Here is a 14,394-nt window from a genome sequence, read left to right on the forward strand (position 1 = left end):
GCATTAGGTGAAATACCTAATGTAAATGATGAGTTAACAGGTGCAGCAAACCAACACGGCACATGTATACATATGTAACAAACCTGCACGTTGTGCACATGTACCCTAGAACCTAAAGCATATAAAAATAAATAAATAATTAAAATACCATAGGCTAGGTGATTTAAACATAAGATTTAATTCTTACAGTTCTTTTGGCTGTGAAGTCCGAGATCAGGCTGACCACATGGCTGGGTTCTGGTGAGGGCCATTGTGGCTTGAAGATTGTTGCCTTTTTGCTGTATCTTCACATGGGAAGGGAGGGGAGAGAGAGAGAGAGAGAGAGAGAGCACACTCTTGTCTCTTTTTATAAGGATGCTAATCCCATCATGAGGGGCCTGCCATCACAACCATATCTGAAACTACCTCCCAAAGGCCCCACCTCCTATAATACCATCACATTAGAGGTTAGGGCTTCGACAGATTAATCTGGGGAGACACAAGTATTCCATCCATACAGTGTCTGAAAGCCATCCCTCCCTCTTCAAGTAAGTAAATCACATCTCTGACTAAGATGTTCCATTGCTGTTTTTCTTCTGTCTAGTGACGTCCTTCCATTTTCAGATACCTGCATATCATCCATTTATCATTCATAAAAACAGTCATCATCCTAAAAGAGTGTTGAGCCCCCATGTGAATGATACCCTGTGTGAAAATCCCTATTTTCATCAGTCTACACCATGAGGAGTGGTGGTGGTGTGGAAAAGAAAGCCCAGTATCAATACTTGAGTGGAACTGGACAGTGATAAATTCCTATACCAGTTCACTCTTAGCTCTGTGAAACCTATACAGACACTCTTAGCTCTGTGAAACCATCTCCTCCTGGTTTTCCTCCTATCTCACTAGCAGTTTTTTCTGTGTTTTTCCTTTTCCTCTTCTACCCAACATTTATGTGGGCTCATATTTAGGGATTCTTGGTTTGTTTGTTCATTCTCTCCCCCTTGGGAATATCACCCAATCCTACATATGTATGTGTGTTCGTACATACGTGTATGTGCACAAAAATGTGCATGCATATATATATAATTAAATTTATATATTTGTATATTATATATTATATAAAATTAAATTTATATATTTATATATTATATATTACATATAAATTTATATATTAAATATATAATTAAATTAAATATATATAATATAATTTATATATTTAGCTCAGTTATCTCTCATGTGCTATGGAATCATAGATCCAAATTCCTACTTGGTTTCTCCAAATGCACAGCCATTAGACATCTTAAACTAAATAAATCTGTGATGTTATAATGAACTCTCTATCTCTCCCCTAAATCACTTTCTCATCTATTCTTCCCATCTCAATGAAGGCATCAACACTGCCCAGTTTTTTCAAGCCAAAACCTGGGATTCATCCTTTATTCATCTTTCACTGGTATCTTATATCCAGCCCGTCAACAAGTCTAATTGATTCAGTCTGCAAAATATTTCCCAAATCTCTATCTCCATTTCACAAATTTATATCTTCATTGTTACTGATCTAGTCCAATCTGTCATCACTTCTGTCACCTGATTAGAGCCACATTCTTCTCATCGATTCCCTCTTGTTCTCCTATAACCAATTCTCCACTATGCAGCTAGAATGCTCTTTTCTAAATATAATCGAAATGTAACTCACCTACACAAAATCCTTAATGACTCTCCATTGCACTTAAAGTAAAATCCAGATTTCCTTCTTTGATGTTCCAAAGAAACTTTGAACAATTGTTCCTGGCTTCAGGCTGAAAGGCTTTGGGACTTTGACAATGTAACATTTTTCCTTCTCCTAGGAAAAGATAGAATTAATAAAATGTCATCATTGTTCTTAAAGAATAACACAGCAAGGCCTACCCTATACTCCAGGGAAATATATATGTGCATATGTAATATATATTTTATAGATATATCCATATTTAATTTAATAGCTATATGTGTATCTGTATATACACATATATACACATGAATATATACATGTATATAGGCATGTACACATATATACATGTGTAATACATATACAAAATATATATTATATATACCTGTATAATATATAATTTATATGTAATATAATTATAAATATAATTTATATGTAATATAATTATAAATATAATTTATATGTAATATAATTATAAATATAATTTATATGTAATATAATTATAAATATAATTTATATGTAATATAATTATAAATATAATTTATATGTAATATAATTATAAATATAATTTATATGTAATATAATTATAAATATAATTTATATATCATTTATAATGCATATAGATTATACATATTTGTAATTTTGTAAATATATATACATACTAAGAGAAATAAAATACGCAAAGCTCTGCAAAATTCTTTGTGATATCTTTGTGTGGAAATGATATGTTTGCTATCTCAATGTTTTTATTAGATAATAGAGAAAAATACTACCTTTATCAGTTAGAATGCTTTAAGCTACAAGTAACTGAAAACACAACTAAAAATGGCTTAAGCAAAAAGACATTTACTATTTCACGTAACAGTCAATCCCAGGGTGAGTTGATTCAGAACTCCAGTGAATTTAGGACTTCAGCATATTCACTCTGTCAGTTTTTGATCTCAGGCTTCCCCATAATGTTCAGGAGAAACCTGTAACAGCTGCAAATGTCACTCCCTCATAGAACAAGCCCAAAGACACAAAAAAGAATATTTCCTTAATGTGTCTGTTCTTATCAAAAGGAAGAATCTTCTTTAGTCACCCATCTGAAAGACTATCCCTCACTGAGTAATTTTATTACTCAGAATTGTCTCACATGTCAATGTCTAAGCCAATCCACTTTTGAGTGGATTGGGATTATGATTATTTTAGACCAATTGTTACAGGACCACCGGGTTCATATGCCTGCTATGCAATAACAGACCAATACACTGAGACAGCAGAGTTAGCAGCAGAGAGTTCAATGATTACAGGGCAGCTGAGCAAGGACATGGGAAAAACCCTCAAATCCATCTCCATGAGAGTTCTGGGCTGAGGTTTTTAAGGGGTTGTGGACAGCTAGGGGCTGGAAAATTGAGGTTGCTGATGGGTCAAGAGAAGAGAGATGAAATCATTAGGATGTGGAAACTGCATTCTTTGGTGAGTCAGCACCTCATGGGGTCCTTCAGACCTGCTGGCATCAGTAGTTTCACATCAGTAGTTTCACCAGTATGCAGGACTTGAAAGAATATCTCAAATGGATAAAAGCTTCACAATGCTTAAGATGTTATCTAGGGGAACTATAATCTTGTGACAGGGTCTACGTGATTCTGGGGCAATAGGCAGGAAACAACCATGAGGAAGCAGGTCAGACGGCAAGCTGACCTAATGATTAATGTTGAATGTGCTACAAGCTTGGTTCGTTTTTGTTTCTCTCCTTCCCTTCTTCCCTGGCTAATTTTATGCAGTTGATAGGGACAGTTTCACAGTCATAACTCAGTGTGTAGAGCTAGGGAAAAACAGCCTGCCATGAAGCTCATGGCAGCACTATATCTGAACAAAAGTGGGGTCCCGTTAGCAAGAAGAAAGGAGATCTCTTAAGAAACAAGGTGTATGGTGTCTGTCACACTTTCAGCAACTAAATAGAATTTGCGATTAGGTGTCATCAATGTCCATCATTTCTGTCCAGTGGAAGTAATAAAAGTAATGGGACCATCTGGCACTTAAAGCATTCATCAGATCTATCCACAAAACTTTATGGTGTAAAATCTATTTATTACCTATTTCCTTCATCTTCAATTTCCCAAGACATAGAAATAATGACAGAATCTCACCAGCAGAGGGCTAAGAATTCATGCAGGTAATTTTTAAATTATTATTATTATTATTATTATTACCTTTATTTGATAATAAAGAACATGTAGGAAAACTTTTCTGAGTAGTGTTTACCTCTTGGCATACTAAAACAGTCATTTCACTGCTTCATAAAAATAGATACTTTGATTCTCAGTTAGTCGGAGATGATAACCTGGACTTAATATTTGCTCTCACATCTTTACTCCCTATCCCTGCCACTATGCATTAAAGCATCCCTAATTACATCAGTGAGGGTATTATCCAGATTGTAAATAATGTAAATAACTGCTAGGAGCTCTAATGCCTGGAATACAAAATTTAGCCCAAATCCAATGCCAAACAATAAGAGCATTCTGAGAGAAGATGACTCTTTTAATACCTTCTTCAATGGGACTATTGTGGTCAAGCATGGCTCCACAAAATTGTTTGTGGACCTAGAGCCAATAAGTGGTGATGAAGTTTGCCCTAGGAAGCGATCACTAGCAAAGAAGATGCATCAAATAGCTTTGCCTCTAGTCACTACACCGTTGAAAAGGAAAGCATTGACTAAGTGTTGGATTGAATTCAGAAGCTAGCTGACCTAAGTACAGTAGGTCTTCAGGCTTTCTTCAATTTTTGCTGGTTGGTGGTAACTACAGTTTTTATTTTGCCTTTCTGTTGATAGACTCTCTATCAGTTGATTATCAGAGCAAAATTCTCCATTTACCCAGCTCCTTAGCTTTTCCTTAGCTGAAGCTGAGGTCTCCAACTCCATCAATTTTTTAGCACTTTGATTGTGTCTTCATATTAGATAATGAGGCCATCTATAATATTCATGTAGAAACCTTAATATTGAGCACCCAATACACAATAACCTTAAGCACATTTTCAACCAGTGTGTATTCTCCATCATTGTTTCTCTCAGATTTCATGGTGCCTTGAATGTCAACATATCAAAATTTTATACTTATTCTCTATCTTTATGTCTACTTCCCTCCGTATATATATCCAGCTATCTCTGCTGGGAAAACCTACCACAAACATTTTCTGTAGCAGAGATAACTAATGCTTGCTCTGAGCTAGCCAGCCAGATGATATGTGACACTTGAAATGATAAATGTATGGCTCACTACCTATTGTATAGTATTATGGTAATAATACATTATTACTCTATCAGCGTAATATGGTTTCCACAAATATGAAGGCTGCATTGCCACCATCAAGACAAATTTGCAGATCTGTGCCTCTCTGGCTTCAAGGTTGGAATCAATTATCAGTGTCCCACTGCAGTTCTAGCAGAGACTGCTAAAGTAAATGCAGTTGTGTGCTCATGGAGCAATACTGCAGTCATAGCTGAAGCCTGGACTTGCCTAGACCGCAAGTTGGTCATGCGAAGAGTGCCTTTGTTCACTGTGTATAAGGGTGAAGAGATGAAAGAAGGGGACTATTCAGAAGCATGGATGGCCTAGGGAAAGATTATAAGGTAATGTGGATTTCAGAGGATCAGGGAAAGGAGAGAAATATAAGTTGTCTATTCCCTTTAACTTGCCACATCTTAGCACAGTTTAACTTAAGTCATCAGTGTCTGATTAGATTTTTACTTTCAAATGTGATTGCTCCTGCATAACTCTTGTGTACCTACAAATTTTTTTCTATTTTCATCCATGAAAGTAAAGGCTTTAACAAACAGAATGACATATAGATGTGTGTATGCATGAGTGTGTATGGAGAGAGATGACAGAAAGAATAAGCTTAAGGCTCGGTGTGGTGGCTCACACCTGTAATCCCAGCACTTTGGGAGGCCCAGGCAGGTGGATCACTTGATCAGGAGTTCAGGCCAGCCTGGCGAACATGGTGAAACCCCCCTATACTAAAAGTACAAAAATTATCTGAGAGCCATGGAGGGCACCTGTAATCCCAGCTACTCAGGAAGCTGAGGCAGGACAATCAATTGAATCTTGGAAACAGAGGGTGCAGCAAGCCAAGGTCTCACCACTGCACTCCAGCCTGGGCAACAGAGTGAGATTCCGTCTAAAAAAAAAAAAAAAAAAAAAAAAAAGAATAGGCTTAAGAAGAAGGAAAGGCTATCATCCCTGAACCTGAACCTGAAATACCTGTTGTATTTACAAATTCCCAAGTAACTCGGCTCCTCTCTAGTTTTATTTTGAACACTGTTTTTATTTTGGCTCCTCTCTAGTTTTATTGTGAATTCTCTAGTTTTATTTCGGCTCCTCTCTAGTTTTATTTTGAACACTTCCTCTTACATACTACAGTCTAGCTGCATTAGCAGGCAGATCCTGATGCATTTATACCATAAATCCTAGAAAGTCATTTTATTTTATACACGTTTATTATTATATTTTGAAGTTATTGTATTTTGTCTCCAGTCACTGTTGCTTAAGTAGTTAAGTCAAACAATAAAGTAGGAAGATAGTGGTGTCGGCCGCAGGCTGGTCCCAAGCAGTGGAGGCAGCAGAGCTGAGTGGCGCCCCAAGTGCTGGATGCCTCAGCTGGAGGCCATCTGCAAGCTGGGCTGCTAGCACTCGCTGGAAGAGGCAGTGAGGCCAGAGCGCCACCCAGTGCCCCTGGGCACGCCTGCAGCTGCCCTGCCTGCTGCTCTGCCTGGCTGACCCAGTGAAGCAGCTACATTGTCTGGGATATATATCCTGGAGTTCGTCATTGCATGCCAGGAAAACTTAGAACACGGACACACACCAGGAAGTTTGGAGAGGAGGTTTAATAGGCAGAAGAGAAAAGAAAGAGAAACAGCTCTCTTTATAGAGAGAGGGGTCTCTGAGCTGAAAGGGCTGGCTGGTCGGCCAATGCACCTGATTTTTTAGTCAGGTTTGAGGAGGCAGTGTCTGATTTACATAGCGCTCACAGATTGGTTTGATCAGGTATGACTTTTGCATTGCGAGTGAGAAAGGCTGGTTGCCCCACCCTAATCCTATTATGCAAATGGACTTTCCAGTTGATCCCAGCGCCATCTTGTCTGTTCCTTACTGTACACTGGCTGGCAGAGAAGGGAAGATGGAACCGCCATCTTGAACGTATCTAGTCCCTAGTTCCTGCCAGCATTCACCCCTGCAAGCTCCCAACTTGCTTGTCTGTGTCTGCAGTTCAACTTTACAGGCTGCCCTTTGTTAGAAAATGATTTGCGGCTGCTTTTCATTAAAAACAAAAGCCTTACTGAGGACTCCCATACCCTTACTATTGGCCTAAGTAATTTCTTCTTTGTCACCAGCAGAGAGCGCAGCACTCTGGCTGCACACCTGCTGGGCCTAGGCCTGCAGCATGCCATGCAGCCCTCCTGAGGCCCTACAGAGCAGGCAGCCATGGGAGGTCTGCAAGGTGCTGTGCGGGACACTCTGCAGCTGTCCCACCTGGCAGTGGCCTTAGGAGACACTTAGTTCACTCCCTGTCTAGGCATCATGTGTTTCCGTTATCGAAGAAAAGAGTCAAACTTTGTAAAATATTTGGAGAGATTTATTCTAAGCCAAATTTGAGTGACTATAACCCATGACACAGCCCTCAGGAGACCCTGAGAACATGTACCCAAGGTGGTCAGGGAGCAGCTGGGTTTTATATATTTTAGGGAGACATGAGACTTCAAGTACATTTAAGAAATACATTGGTTCTGTCCAGAAAGGCAGGACAACTCGAAGGGCGGGGAGGGGAGTGGAGTGCGGAGCTTCCAGTTTATAGGCAGATTTTAAAAATTTTTGGTTGACGATTGGTTAAGTTTATCTAAAGACCTGGGATCAATAGAAAGGAAATATCTGGGTTGAAGTAAGAGGTTGTGGAGACCAAAATTTTATGAAACATATGAAGCCTCCAAGGTAGTCGGCTTCAGAGAGAATAGGTTGTAAAAGTTTCTTAGACTTAGGGTTTATGTTGATGTTAATGCTGGAGAGGTATAATGAGGCATGTCCAACCCCTACTTCCCATCATGACCTGAACCAGTCTCTCAGGTTAAATTTTAAGAGCGCCCTGGCTGAGGAGGAAGTCCATTCAGATGGTTTGGCTGGCGGGGGGCTTAGAATTTTATTTTTGGTTTACACCATTAGCTCAGAGGCTCATTGATGATATCCCTCAAGTCTGACAAGCGGAGACCTCTTCTGGTGGTGTTACCGCAACTCTGGCCTGAGTTCTTGGCTCACTCATAAGTAAAAATTAACACCAGCGCAAATAGGAATTTATTTCAGGCAAAGTTTAATAGGCTTGTGGCTCTAGCAGCACAACGGAGCAGAGTACAAAAAAGGAGTCCTGATGTTAGCTCCCAAAAGGGCTCTGCTCTTGTCATTTTAAGGAAGTTGAGGCAGGAAAAAGGAGCAACGTTAGGCAATGTTTAGGCAGGGTCTTCTCTGCACCTACACAGTGAGGTCTCATGCCCAAACATGAGGCGCATGTGTCAGAGGCATTTGACCACGCATGAACCAGAGTCACTCCATCTTGAATGGGGGCTGGGTAAAATAAGGTTGAGACCTACTGGGCTGCCTTCCTGAGAGATTAGGCATTCTTACTCACAGGATGAGATAGGAGGTCGGCACTAAGTACAGGTCACAAAGACCTTGCTGATAAAAAGAAGTGGTAAAGAAGCCGGCCAAAACCAGCCAAAACCCACCAAAACCAAGATGGTAACAAAAATGACCTCGGGTCATCCTCACTGCTCATGCATTAGCATGCTAAAAGACACTCCCACTAGCGCCATGACAGTTTACAAATGCCATGGCAACATCAGGAAGTCACCCTATATGGTCTAAAAAAGGGGAGGAACCCTCAGTTCTGGGAATTGCCCACTCCTTTCCCAGAAAACTGCTAAACAAGGAGTAATCAATCCCTTGTTTAGCATATACTCAAGAAGTAACAAGTACAAGCAGCTGAGCAGCCAAAGCCACTGCTCTGCCTATGGAGTAGGCATTCTTTATTCCTTTGCTTTCTTGATGAACTTGCTTTCACTTTACTCTATGGACTCGCCCCGAACTCTTTGTTGCATGAGATCCAAGAATCCTCTTTTGGGGTCTGGATCAGGACCCCTTTCTGGTAACACATGTACAGAAAATGGCAGATAACCTCCATCTTGGGTGGAGATTTTAGTATTACAATGCGATTGTAATGAGAAAAACTTGGTGAAAGCTCAGCACTGAAGTTCATCTTGTTGCAAACCAGCTGGATCTGGTCATGTTATTATCAGGAAGGCCAGAATCCTGCTTCAGTAATCTTGGAACACATAGCTGAAAGAGATAAATGGTTAGGTTCTTCCTTTTTTGGTTTTATGATTAGGAATCCAGCCTGGTCAGCTAAGTTAGGATGGACCCTCTCTCTGCTACTGTGACTGGGGTTAGCTTGTTAAAAGAGACAAGAAGGTATGGAAAAGAATATGCCCACATGTGTGAGGCCCACTAGGATGTTGATTATCTGTCTTGTCTGCCAGGACCAAGTCCCTTCCCTATACTGTCTCAGTGCAGGGGCTGGATGCTTTGTCTGTGGGACTGCTACTCCTTTCTTTTCATAAGTTTATCCTATTTTTGCTGAGCAGCTTAATTGACAAAATGCCTGAAATCAGAGGGATTTCATCTGCCGAAAACTGGTGTCTAACTGTAAGCAAAAGTTGGTTTACAGTGGCAAAAGGAGAATGAAGGGGATCTGAAGGACAAACCTGACTTTGCCTCTCTTCTACCCTCCACCCCACTATCCTCTGCAAGAGAGTTGCCCGGTGTTGGGAGCTCAGGAGTGTCTTCAGAAATCTCTCCACGAAGCTTCCTGCCATCTGTCATGAAATCTCACAAGACCACATCAGGGAACATCTCAAAATCATCCTCAGAACCCTGCACCAATCATGTGCTGATGAGAAGCCGGTGGTGAGCAGTTGTACAAGATCCACAGAGCTTGATGGGAATTTGTCAACCCCCAAATATTTCTAAAGTTGATCTTATAGATGCTGAAAATGTCACCCTCCCTTTCCGGCCTCTTGGTCCTTGCTCCTGTCATTCGAAGCTGCCCATCTGAAGCCCTCTAGCCTCAACCTGAAGGTTATTGCCATGGATCTGGCCCAGATGCACGCCTGTCAAGGACCTGGAAATGACCTTTACATTGAAGCATCTGCTGCTCTGTGTGCAGGCTCTGATTTCAGTGTGTCAGGAGGACTGCAGTGGGTCCAGCTTGTAGCTCATGGAAGTGCTGGTGATGATAATGGCTGGCTCAGGTGCCACAGGCCTCCATGGCAAGGTTTAGGAGACAATGAACTCGATGGTTGCAGTGGAGAAGTCAATGTCAGCCAGGATTTCTGTGGGAAATACACAGATGTGGTCAACCACATCACACAACGACTGGACCATCTATTCTGCAGAACTTATGCAGCTCAACGTACTTGTCACTCAGGCTCTGTTGTAAAAGAAGTGCCACAACACTTGGTCCCCACACCCAACGCCTATCTCCAGCCAGCCAGAGACCTGCAGATGTGTCTAAAACTTTTTTCCATCCTGTCCAAAGTGCTGCTGAGGCCAAAGGACATCATCACCTCCCAAAGGCAGTTTCACAGCTACCTTGAGACAGTGATAAAGGACATCTGCAAAGGCATGTGGGGAGGACAGCCATTGTGTCCTGCCTCTGGGTGCTCCCTAGCTGCGAGGTCCTGTTGGTCAAACAGATACAGAAGTGTAGTAGGGAATACTGATACCTCAAATTCTGACCACCCTGGAAGAATATTCTCAACTGACTTAGTTAATTCCATGCAAAATTATTAATATATTTTTTAAAACCTCCGGTGACGTGATTAATGCAGATAAATTCATCGAGATTTACCCTGAACTCTAAAAACATCTAGATGACATTTTCAACAACATAATAATAGCAGCTGCATCCACCTTTATCACCTGGCTGAAATGCATCAAAAGCACTGATAGATAGTCTTATCATCAAAACAACATTCAATATCTGTATAAGGAACTCCTTGTTCATCTTGATGATTCAGAGAGCACCATCCAGGAAGCAATTTTAGAGGTCCTTTAAGATGGCAGCATCCTATCCTCAGATCTGATGAGGGAGACTGATGCTGTCATCTACAAGCAGCACTCTGCATTGGCTGGGAGCAGCATCTGTAGCACATGCAGGCCTTGCTGGCCACACAGTGACCAGCATTCTGGGCTGGGAGCGAGCATTCAGTGTGATGGCTAGGGGTGGGAACAGACACCCAACACTCATTCTTACCTGGACCAGAATTTGTGTCCTTTAAGCCTCCTAAAAAGAAATTTCATCTTTCTTTGGTTTCTGTCTCCTGAAATTTAATATCTCAGTGAACAGACTAAAAGGAGTTTGAATCTTAACAATCAATAAAGTTTTTCCCATTTTAACTATCATGGAACTGAAAAAGTTATATAGACATATGCATTAAGAGTATTTTTTTCCTTAGGTCAGTAATGCTAACAGTGTTGAAAATAGAGTAACCAGATCTAATTTTGCTTACTCTCTTATAAGTGCAGTAAAGTAAAATTATATTTTATTTTCTATACCCAAGTGCCTAAAGGACTTTAAGTGAGTATTGTTATCATAAGCTAATATTTATGTTAATACAAAGGGGAAAATGTTGTGTATACTTTCCAACAATCAAATATTAATAATTATGCTTTATTGTTTAAAGATTTAATTTAAAATATTTATTTTTTTAAAGTCTTGGAGAATTATATTTCAATTGTTAGTCTATGATAATTTCTCTTACTGTTCTACATGCAAGTTTTCAAAAATATTCCTAGAAAATGTGATATGCACATGGTCTTAGTCTATTTAGGCTGCTATAACAAACTACACCCTGCTCCCAGCCCCTGGCCAGGGAAGGCAGCCCCTCCCCAGTCATCCCACCTTTCACTCCCACTACAACCAGGAGAAGGTATTCCTGAGCCCTCTCCCACCCTCACCCTGCCTCCCCACTTCCCCGGCTCCAGTCTCTGCCAGTGGAGCCCACTGTGCCAGACAGTTTCAACGCTTTGCAAAGACAAAGATCCCTAAACTGGAGGGAGGAGGAGGAGGAAGAAGAGGAGTGGAGAGAGAAGGAAGAAGCGATGTGAGCTGGGAAGGGGGCACGTATCTGGGACACTCACACCCTTTTATCTACTCCAAACTCCCTCATGCCCAAATCCCAGAAACTCCAGCATGTCTCCAGCCATGCTGGTACCATTTTCAGATTTCACCTTCTTTAACTGGAAATGTCAATGAGAGGAAATTAACATCTGCAAGAATTGCAGTGAGCAAATGCTTAGCTTGGGCCAGGACAATTCCATTTGGGGACCTGAGATGGACAGTCACTCAGCCTATGGAGACGAAGAAACTGAGGCTCAGAGAGGTTAAGAGACTCCACTAAAGTCACACAGCCAATGACAGACAACCTTCTGTGGCCTTCATCAAGCTTGTCATATAACCCACCATGTCTCTGGTGACAGCATGGGAAAGACAAAGCCCTAATTAAGGATCATCAGAAACCACACTCGGAGGAGGGCGGCAGAGACAGCTTCCCTCCCTGCTATACCAAGACCCTTCCTTCAAGGTCCTCACTCCTGAGAGAGCCTGGACTGTCACAGAGGTTAATTACCTCTTAGCTTCTTCGGATGGGAATGGAAATCACTGGTTAAAGCTTTATCAAGAGACATTATCAGCTCTTTAAGGATTGCAGAAGAATAGGCTACTTTATTTTCTGAAAAAGAGGGAGTTCCTGCCACCCATTGCAGGGAGGTCGCCATCAGGACAGTGAAGATGGTGACCCTGCAGAAGAGGACCTGAAAGTGCTCACCTTCCTCGTGCTCTTCATCTTCCTCACCTCCTTCCTGAACTACTCCCACGCCATGGTGGCCACCACCTGGTTCCCCAAGAAGATGGTCCTGGAGCTCTTGGAGAACCTGAAGAGACTGATCAAGCACAGGCCCTGCACTTGCACCCACTGCATCAGGCAGCATGGGCTCTCAGCCTTGTTCGACGAGAGGTTCAACCAGATCATGCAGCTGCTTCTGACTGCCCAGAACGCGCTCTTGGAGGACAACACCTACCAATGGTGGCTGAGGCTCCAGCAGGAGAAGAAGCCCAACATCATGAACAATACCATCAAGGAATTCAGAGCAGTACCTGGGAATGTGGACCCAATGCTGGAGAAGAGGTCGGTGGGCTGCTGGCACTGTGCTGTCGTGGGCAACTCGGGCAACCTGAGGCAATTGTCATATAGGCCTGAGACAGACAGTCACAATTTTATGCTCAGGATGAACAAGGCACCCACGGCAGGGTTTGAAGCTGATGCTGGGAGCAAAACCGCCCACCATCTGGTGTACCCTGAGAGCTTCCGGGAGCTGGGGGACAATGTCAGCATGGTCCTGGTGCCCTTAAAGACCATGAATTTGGAGTGGGTGGTGAGCACCACCACCACGGGTGCCATTTCCCACACCTACACCCCGGTCCTCGTGAAGATCAGAGTGAAACAGGATAAGATCCTGATCTACCACCCAGCCTTCATCAAGTATGTCTTCGACAACTGGCTGCAGAGCCACAGGCGGTACCCACTCATCGGCATCCTCTCGGTCATCTTCTCAATGCATGTCTGCGATTAGGTAGACTTGTATAGCTTCTGAGCAGACAGCAAAGGGAACTGACACCACTACTGGGAGAACAACCTGTCCGCGGGGTCTTTTCACAAGACGGGGGTGCACGATGCAGGCTTTGAGTCTAATGTGACGGCCACCTTGGCTTCATGAATAAAATCCGGATCTTCAAGGGGAGATGACACAGTGAAGGGTTGAGGATGGATGCACCATTATGCCTCTGCGTTTCCAGCCCCAGCATCTTGCCAGAGCCAGTCCATCCGGGAGCTTGGAGGGTCAGCCTTAGGTGTGTGCCCAAGTGCTACTTGCAGCCTCTTGCACCCAGCCGTTGGCAGCATCTACTCAGCAAGGTCACTACCCATCATGGCGGAGCATGTCTCAAAACCTGTCTTGGGTGGGGACAACGTCCCCCGACTGCTGCCCCAGGGCTGGGGAGACGCTGGAAAAGGTTCAACCTCCACATATTAAAATCATTTTGGCTCCTGGGGTGGGATTGGGGAACAAATGTGGAAGACGCCCATATTCTGAGAGACAGCATGGTTTCCCAAGGAAGACTGGCAGAGAGACTTGAGTGGTGATTACCCCCAGCACAGAGAAACGCTGGGTGGTGTCCGCGCTGGGGGCGAGATGCTGCCCTTCTTTGCATGAAGCCTGGCCTCTCCCTTGGCGTGATAACCCTGTCATCCTCTTCTTCCCAAAGCTCATTTAAGTGCCACCAGAGGCTTCTACCCCAAAGATTTTCACAGAAACTTGAGGCCAGGTGCCGTGGCTCACACCTGTAATCCCAACAATTTGGGAGGCCAAGGCAGGAGGATCCCTTGAGCCCAGGAGTTCAAGACCAGCCTGGACAACATAGTGAGACTCCTGTCTCTACAAAAATAAAATATTTTTTTAAAATTAGCCAGGCATGGTGGCACACACTTGTAGCCCCAGCTACTAGGGAGGCTGAGGTGGGAGGATCTCTTGTACCCAGGAGTTCAAGGCTGCAGTGAGCTG

General features: G+C 42.6%; 1 long non-coding RNA gene and 1 pseudogene across 2 annotated transcripts in view; one reads left to right on the forward strand and one right to left on the reverse strand.

Annotated features, from left to right (window-relative positions):
• The window catches only part of LOC129533193 (uncharacterized), a 31,099-nt gene that overhangs the window by 2,414 nt on the left and 14,291 nt on the right, over nt 1–14,394 (reverse strand). Inside the window, exons 2-4 of one of the 2 annotated variants that reach the window (XR_010133378.1) lie at nt 9,480–10,106; nt 1,676–1,822; nt 188–284 (exon numbers count right to left, since the gene is read on the reverse strand). This is a non-coding gene — a long non-coding RNA (uncharacterized lncRNA). Of the gene's footprint in view, nt 1–187; nt 285–1,675; nt 1,823–7,284; nt 10,107–14,394 lie in introns of those variants that run through there. The other variant, XR_002005472.4, reaches the window with a different exon arrangement.
• On the forward strand, nt 12,566–13,580 carry LOC101126148 (CMP-N-acetylneuraminate-beta-galactosamide-alpha-2,3-sialyltransferase 1-like; annotated as a pseudogene).

Source organism: Gorilla gorilla, chromosome 3, assembly GCF_029281585.2.
Source record: "Gorilla gorilla gorilla isolate KB3781 chromosome 3, NHGRI_mGorGor1-v2.1_pri, whole genome shotgun sequence".
NCBI classification, from domain to species: Eukaryota; Metazoa; Chordata; class Mammalia; order Primates; family Hominidae; genus Gorilla; species Gorilla gorilla.